General features: G+C 45.9%; 1 long non-coding RNA gene across 3 annotated transcripts in view; it reads left to right on the plus strand.

The window, feature by feature from the left end:
* The window catches only part of LOC311520057, a 29,160-nt gene extending 22,627 nt beyond the window's left edge, over nucleotides 1-6,533 (plus strand). For all 3 annotated transcript variants that reach the window (XR_014711464.1, XR_014711465.1, XR_014711466.1), the window contains one exon: nucleotides 1,412-6,533. This is a non-coding gene — a long non-coding RNA (uncharacterized lncRNA). The remainder of the gene's footprint in view (nucleotides 1-1,411) is intronic.
* Nucleotides 6,534-7,661: the final 1,128 nt, after the last annotated feature.

Raw genomic sequence — 7,661 nt, forward strand, 5'->3', positions numbered from 1 at the left:
CTCATGTGTGTATTAAATTACAGTGCAACCCTGAGCTGACCCTTTAAGAGGAAGACAATACATATAATAGTGTATTTGATACAAAGAATGTGCTATAAGCACGCATGCATTTGAAGTGCATGAGGGGAGAGGTGGGAAGAGAGGTAATGTAAAGGCAGTTAAAAGGTGAACAGGGCACCTTTGGAAGTCTAAGGCAGAAAATTTAAAAGAGAGGCATTGTATAAAAATGTCATCTGATCTACCCAGCTACTCCATCCTCTGCTCCAAAAGTTGTCAGTGCAAATTATGGAGCATGTAGTTTATCCAGCAACATTGCTTTAGTCTGAAATTCCTGACTCTCTCCTTGATGAAAGATAGTTTCAACACTTTACATTGCTCTGCAAAAGAATCCCTGGCTACTTTAAAGGGATGATTTTTGCCCTCACTTTTGCCGTCACCAACAGTAAGAATATAATGTGAGGAGACATTATGATCTCTCACCAAATCCACACACTATTTCTCTCCTAAATACTTTCTGCAGTATTTCTCTTTACAGTTTCAACAAACTATTCTTACTTTCACAGGGATTATAACACTGTGAATGTTTTCCTCTGTGGGACTATTCTGCTAGAATTCCCCTTCCCCCTCCCCGCACCTCCATATACATTTAAGTACATCTGGGGGCAGCTTTCAGGGTGTTAAGACTTTTTTTGACGGTGTGTTTGTTTATTGTATGTATGAAAGAGAGGGAGGGATATGGTGGTTTCTGTGGTTTTGCATCTACTCTTGAAAACAAGCATGTGGGTAGTTTTTAGAAAATTAGTAATCTATTAAATTTATATATGCCCTATATCCTGAGGCACTTTAAAAACTTTCACATAAACTATATTATCACTACATCCACCATTGAAATACACAGGGATCACTTTATCCCTTAATGAAATGCACTGTCCTCTACAGTAGAATACAAAAACTCCTTAACACTGCACAGCAATACAATACAATGGCTGAAGGGAACATATTTTTAAAAAGCTGAATTGTACTTCTCTGAAGTAGCTAAACCTCTTGAGACTCATGGGCACTTACTTCAGTAGAGGGCAAGGTATCCATAATTTCCACAGAGAGTGGGCAGTTTAATATCCATTGAGAATTCACTTCAGTTCAGGAATTCTCCATTTCTTTTAATAGTGTGAGCCACATCTGAACAGAGATTGTCTCACTGACCAATTCCCATTCTACTATCCAAACACAGTCCCATTCACGATCAGCATGCCTATGACAACTGCAGCAATTGCCTCCAAGGAAAAATCAGAATAGGAAATTAGTCAAGAATTTTAAGATGACTAATAGGATAAATGTTTTGTTCATTTGAAACAAATTGTTTATGCTCTTCATTTAAATCTTACTCCCACCTATTCTGTTTTTTCCCCAGATTTCCATGCACATGCTTCCCTGTTGGCTGGTCCTCATCCCTCCAATCTTCTGCATATTCTTTTCCCGCAGATAGCACCTGGGTAGTTACTGGTAGTCCCTCTAGGGGCTGGAGTATCTAAAGTCCCACTCCAAAAAATACTTACACACTTGCTTAACTTTATGGACTGTGAATAGTCCTACTGAAGTCAATGTGCAGAGTGTGTAAAATTAAGCAGGTGCATTAATCTTCAAAGGATTGGGGTTTGTAGGGAGCCAGGGTGGCTTCCCTCCGAACCAGAGGGTAAAGAGCCACCCTCTCAGCCTGAGTGGGTGGGGCCAGACCAAGCTTACGCTGATCCCCGGAAGGGGTGGGGTGGGACAGGAAGTACAAAGGGGGGGGCCCTTTGCCCAGTGAGAGGAGCACCAGGGAGAGAGACAGACACAGGCTGCTTCCTCCAGACCCTACTGCCGACCCAGGAGGAACCTGACCGGGAGGAAGGCCTGTGGCGATCAGGACTGCCAGCTGCTGAATACCCGGAGGACCTGGAGGGGCCAGGCTGTAACCCGGGCCAGCGTGAGCCTGACACAGAGGGGGGAGCTGGAGCTGCCAGCAGCTGAACGCCCGGACAAGCTGGAGGGACCAGAGAGGCCCACTTGAGAGACCAGGAAGTAGCCCAGGGGCAGAACTGCACCATGTGGTGGGTGTATTTGGTCAGCGGGGCGCGGATGGCCCCCCGCTGACCCAGCGGCAGGACCGTCTCCTCCCGCCACTGTCAGGGCCCTGGGCTGGAACGCAGTGGAGTTGGGTGGGCCTGCGTTCCCCTACCTCGGCCAACCTGCCTTGGGTAGCAGACTCGTGCCGGCGCGCCCCAGGGCTCGAGGGGGCGCGCTGCAGACTCATGCCGGCGCGCCCCGGGGCTCGAGGGCGCGCGCTGCAGACTCGTGCCGGCATACGTTTTCCGCTAATTCCCCAGCACCCGAAAGGTGTGACTAAGGCCTGCCCGTGGGACTATAGCTCTCCATCACCCCCTAGGGGTTTGGTGGCCTGATTGAAACCTGTCACAGGGTTTAATGATGTTTCTTGTCCTTCTCCTTTGCTTATGGAGGCAGCTGGCTGGCTCCTCCCCCTTGTTTTCATATAACTCTGCCCCTGTGAAGAAACAGCCATGAGCCCACAAATATTTGCACATAAACGCTTTTGAACTTTTATGGTTCCATTGGTTCCAGTCTACTTCTTTGATCTTGCTCTGTAATCAGGGTTGGACCCAGCAATCCATCCAGACTGCTGCTGCTCTATGGGTTTGTCTTCACTGCAAAGTTAATTTGAATAATAACCCGAGTGTTGCTCCTTCCTTGAATCCTGTCCACAAACAAAAACTCTGAACTTCTGTGTGGTAGTGCTTTAAACTTGAGTTGTCTGGCCTGTCAGGAAGTGTAGGCTAAAGTTTGAGTTACCACAACTTATCAGCTCCATTCTGCAGTGCGGACGTAGGCTGGCTCCATTCAAGTGTTGCTAGTCCTCCGGTGCCTTCCTACAATTTCCCCTGTATGCCCAGAAAGGACAAACAAGTTTTTCCACAATTCACTGGGAAAGAAATTGAGTGGTTCAGCTTACTTCAGCATAATAAACCATGGAATATGTCCCTGGAAACTTTAGTGAATGCAGCACTAGTGTGGATATAGAAGTCAAGTGTTATTTCACAGTGTGGCCACCCTTACTTGAGCTAGGCTAACTGGAGAGAAGTAACTCAAGTATAGTCAACTCAAGTTAACTCTGCAGTGAAGACACCCCAAGTCTCCAAGGGCTGGTGGGATGTGTGGGGAAAGATCTGCCCACTCAATAGGGCAGGAATAAGTGGGCTATGGATACTTTTGTGTTGCATCTGACCTGGATTGCCGGGTTTTCTGTTGCTCCAAATGGTCCTCAAGAGTGTGAATGAAGGATGGCAGTAGAATGTAGAGGGCATTTTTTAGGTCCAGTGTGTCATCCCTATATGAGATCTTCTCTCCTCTGCAGGTCACTGCACATCCTCTTCCTCGTTATTCCTTATAACATTCATTTCCTTAATGTCTGAAAGGCAAAACTACTTAAATAGACTTTTTGTATGCTGTAATTGGTTTTGCATGTGGGGTTTTTTTTAAAGAGAAGCTTTGCTGAGTAGTGGAGCCCAGGGGGAAATTGTGAAATCTGTGAAAAATATTGCTGAATAGAGGAAGGCTTTTTCCCCCTGGAAATAATCACTCACGTATTTGTTCAAAATAACTCATTTAAATCATTGCTCTAGAGTGGGAGAAGTAAGTACCGTAGTACCTTTACAGAAAAATACTACAGTATTTTACAGTAATAGTCCAAACCACTATCATAGAGAAACTGCAGTGTTTGCAGCAGTTACTCTAGAGTATTGTAGGGGATTTTGGTTGTTTACATTGTTTTGTTTTATAAAAATGGCCAAATTGGTTCAGCAAAGCAACATTTAAGAGTCTCTACTACGTCAGGCAGCAAAGTAAAAGACTCAGGACTTCCACTCCTAAATTTGATAAGACTGTACTTTGCAAAACAATTGACTACATCTTTTGGGCTAAGATGTTTTTGTAATTAGGTTGCAACACGCACATCTGCTCTGGTTACAACAAACACAGCTAAGTTGTGTCTACTGAGCAGCTTTTCCCACAATACAGTCTTGTGTCAAGTGTTTATATTCCACATCTACCATTTTGTGCATTAGTGTATACTGTGAAAATCTGGGCATACTGTTTCAGAGGACAATACACACAGAGCCATACTAAAAACAGCAAGGCACAGGACCGGCTCTGGGCACTAGCAAAGCAAGCGTTTGGGGCAGCACAATTCCAGGGGTGGCATTTTGGCTGACCCCCATCTCCCCCCCCCCCTTTTTTTTTTTTTTTGCTTGGGCAGTTGCGCTCTCGGAGCTTGGGGCGGCAAAAAACCTAGAGGCAGCCTTGGCAAGGCAATGCACTTGGAGATATCCTACAGCTAAAAGAGTTGGGAAGCAGAATGATCAGCCAACTTTGTTACACAAACATGGTTCAGGGCGTTGTCTGCATTGCAGAACAACTGTGTTATGATACGACTAGAGGAAAAGAACTGTGTGGCAATATAGGCAACTGGCAGGAGCGGCAAGTTGTATGGGACCGTGGTGCCTGGGCTCCAGCAAATTCAGGGCCTGGGGAGCCCGACTCTACCAATGGTCAGGGCCGGGTCTCTCCCCCGGCCCCGCCTGCTGCTCCCACATGCCCCTCCCCCAAGCGTCCCCGCCTGCCCTGGGCAGCGGGCAGCTGCTCCATGCTGCGCTACCTCACTGCCGGCTACAAGGGAGTGGTGCCAGGGGCAGACCGAGGGGGCTGCTGCATCTGCAGAGGGAGGAGGCACATGGAAGCCCCCGCTGCCCCAGTAGGCGATTCTGAGTTGACTGCGGGGGGGTATCCTGGCTGGACCTCCTGAGTAGCAGCCTGGGAGGGCTTGGGTGAGTGTTGAGCTGGGGAGGGGCCCCTCTCGTCCGCAACTCACTGCTGCCGGCGGGGAGAGGGCTGGGGGGAGTCCCCTCTGGCCTCCTGCCCCAGCCCTGGGGCAGCCTGCCCTCTGCACCCCAAACTCCTAATTCCTGGCCCAGCCCCATGCCCTGCACCTCCTCCCACACCCCAAACCTCTGTCCCAGAGCCCGCACCCCTCCCGCACCCAAACTCTCTCCCAGAGCCTGCATCCCGGCCCAGAGCCTACACCCAGCACCCAAACTCCATCCCAGAGCCCACAGCCCTCCTGCACCAAAACTACCTCCCAGAGCCTGCACCCCAAACCGCCTCCTGCACCCAAACTCCCTCCCAGAGCCTTAGGCAGGTATTGGGGGGCGGTGGGACTTGGACCCATTCTGGGCACCACCAAAAATTATACAAACCTGCCGCCCCTGGCAACTGGCAAGACTGATTAACACTTCATTTTCACAGTTACTAATTGGAGAGACAAGATGGGACCAACTTCTGTTGGTGAGGGAGACAAGCTTTTGAGCTTATACAGAGCTCTTCTTCAGGTCTCAGAAATATACTCGGAGTGGCCAATAAATGATACTACCTTACCCATATTGTCTCTCTAATATCCTGGGACCAACACAGCTACGACACTGCATGTAATTTCTAATTGAGAGTTAATCCTGTTGTGTGGATGTAAGCCATCTTGCTAACTGGTTACAAATTTGGTTAAACAATACAATGTAGACAGAACAGAAATTGAAATTTTCTTCTCACTGACGTGAATGAGGTTGAGGAGAGACTAAAATTCATACTTTCGCTGCTTCTGTTTGGCTGGAGACATTTTTTTGTGTACCAGGATAACAAGAAAGCAAGCTTGGGTGTGATAAACCTCAACATGGCAAATAACTCTTTTCCTATCATCCCACAGTTCATCAGTCACTGCTTTGACATCCTGTTTGGTCATGCTTTTATAGGCTACTGACACGATGGACAAAAGCAGTCAAGGGCTCAGGAAGGAGAAAGGAACTGAATGTTTTTTGTGCTAAACATAAAGACAGAGATCAAGGGAGAAGAGGGAGCTGTTCCTTGGCAACTGAGCTGAATTCACTGGTATTTTAGCTGGTGTTCCTACAAGTGAATTAGGAACAAAGGATGCAGGCTGGCAGGGACTTCCTGGGTCAACAAGTCCAGTCCCATGCTGTTGCAGGCGATCCCATCATATAATTCTGTTCATAAATTTATCTATATCTACACACAGTTATTGAGACACTCTCTTTTGGGTTATTTTCTGTCCATTGTATTGTTTTCTTATTTGCACAGTAGTATTGCCAACCCTATACATTCAAAAATCGCACCGATTCAAATATCTCAACTATAGCTTAATCATGAGATTTGATTTCAAATATTTCATCTTGGTCTGTTTTCTGATTTTTGAATGCTCAGGGGTAATTGCCCCTGTTTGTGTGTGCCCATTTCAGGAAACAACCAAATGTACCAAATGTACCAAAAAAAATGTACAAAAGAAAGACACACAGGGTTAGGTGTGGGCTGATTAGACATCATGATTACAATGTGAATGAAAATTATATTGTCAAGGCATTTTTTGTCTGTGTGCAGTTTCTGCAGTTGTTACTTTCTGTTCATAGTAAATAGGACTTGGGTTTATTTTGTAAATAAACAATGAACACTAGAAAATACCCAGACTCTGTCACCCATTTCTTTTCCCAGAGGAAATTTCCCCAACTGCAAACTCCCCAGATCTGTTGCCTCTCAAATGGTCAACAATGTAAACAAAGCAAAGCTAGAAACTATGAGCTGGGAACTGCAACAGTGAGAAAAAAGCAGGTGTGTACTTTATGGTGTAAGAGAAGGAAACTGAAAGAACAAACAGTTTTTCTAATGAATTAAAGTGTTTCTGAAAATCAGTAAAAGCCTGAAGTTCAATGGAGTGCCTATGAAAATTTATAAAAGCTTTTGCATTAGCAAATGATTTAGGGGTCTAAGGCAGGATAATTTTGAAGTAGAGTATTGATTGGCTGCAGAGCTCTTACTTTGTCTGCTAAGAAAGAGGAGTCAGGAGGAGACTTTTCTCCAACCAAAAACCAAACCATTAATCCCCTTACATAGAATCATAGGACTGGAAGGGAGGTCATCTAGTTCAGACTCTTGCACTCATGGCAGGACTAAGTATTATCTAGATCATCCCTGACAGGTGTTTGTCTAACCTGCTCTTTAAATGTGTGTGTATGGTGCACACCCATGAGCCTTATGCTCCCTCCCTGAAAGACTGTGTCATTTATTCATCACCAAGAATCAAAGGGTAACATAGGGGCAGAAATCAAACCTATAAGTGCCCTTCATTCTTTGTCAATAATATATTAATGTTGTTCTTTTTTACCTCAGGGGTTAGCCAGGTTTTGGAGTCTTGAGGATGGTTTCTGTTATGAGGAGAAATTGATGTGGAGTCAGATATTTCTTTGATGCAATCCTGTTTATTTACAAAGAATATACAAAGTCCTGCCTCCCAGAACACAGCTGGACTCAAACAACAGGGGACAGTTTGTTTGCTCATAGTTCCGAGCCCCATTCCAGCCAGCACTTAGCCCAAAAATTCTCTCAACTTTTTCTCAGTGTCCTGCTACCAATGCTTCTGTGGTTGTCTGGTGCTACCTTGTTGCCTTCTTTCTCCTGTAGTGGTGTTTATGCATGTGTCTACACTCTCTCCCATGCCCAACTCCAACAAACAATAACCAGTGAAACCCTTCCCCCCACATAGCTCAGTG

This window comes from Lepidochelys olivacea, assembly GCF_965140295.1.
Source record: "Lepidochelys olivacea isolate rLepOli2 genome assembly, chromosome: 4".
Lineage (NCBI taxonomy): Eukaryota > Metazoa > Chordata > Testudines > Cheloniidae > Lepidochelys > Lepidochelys olivacea.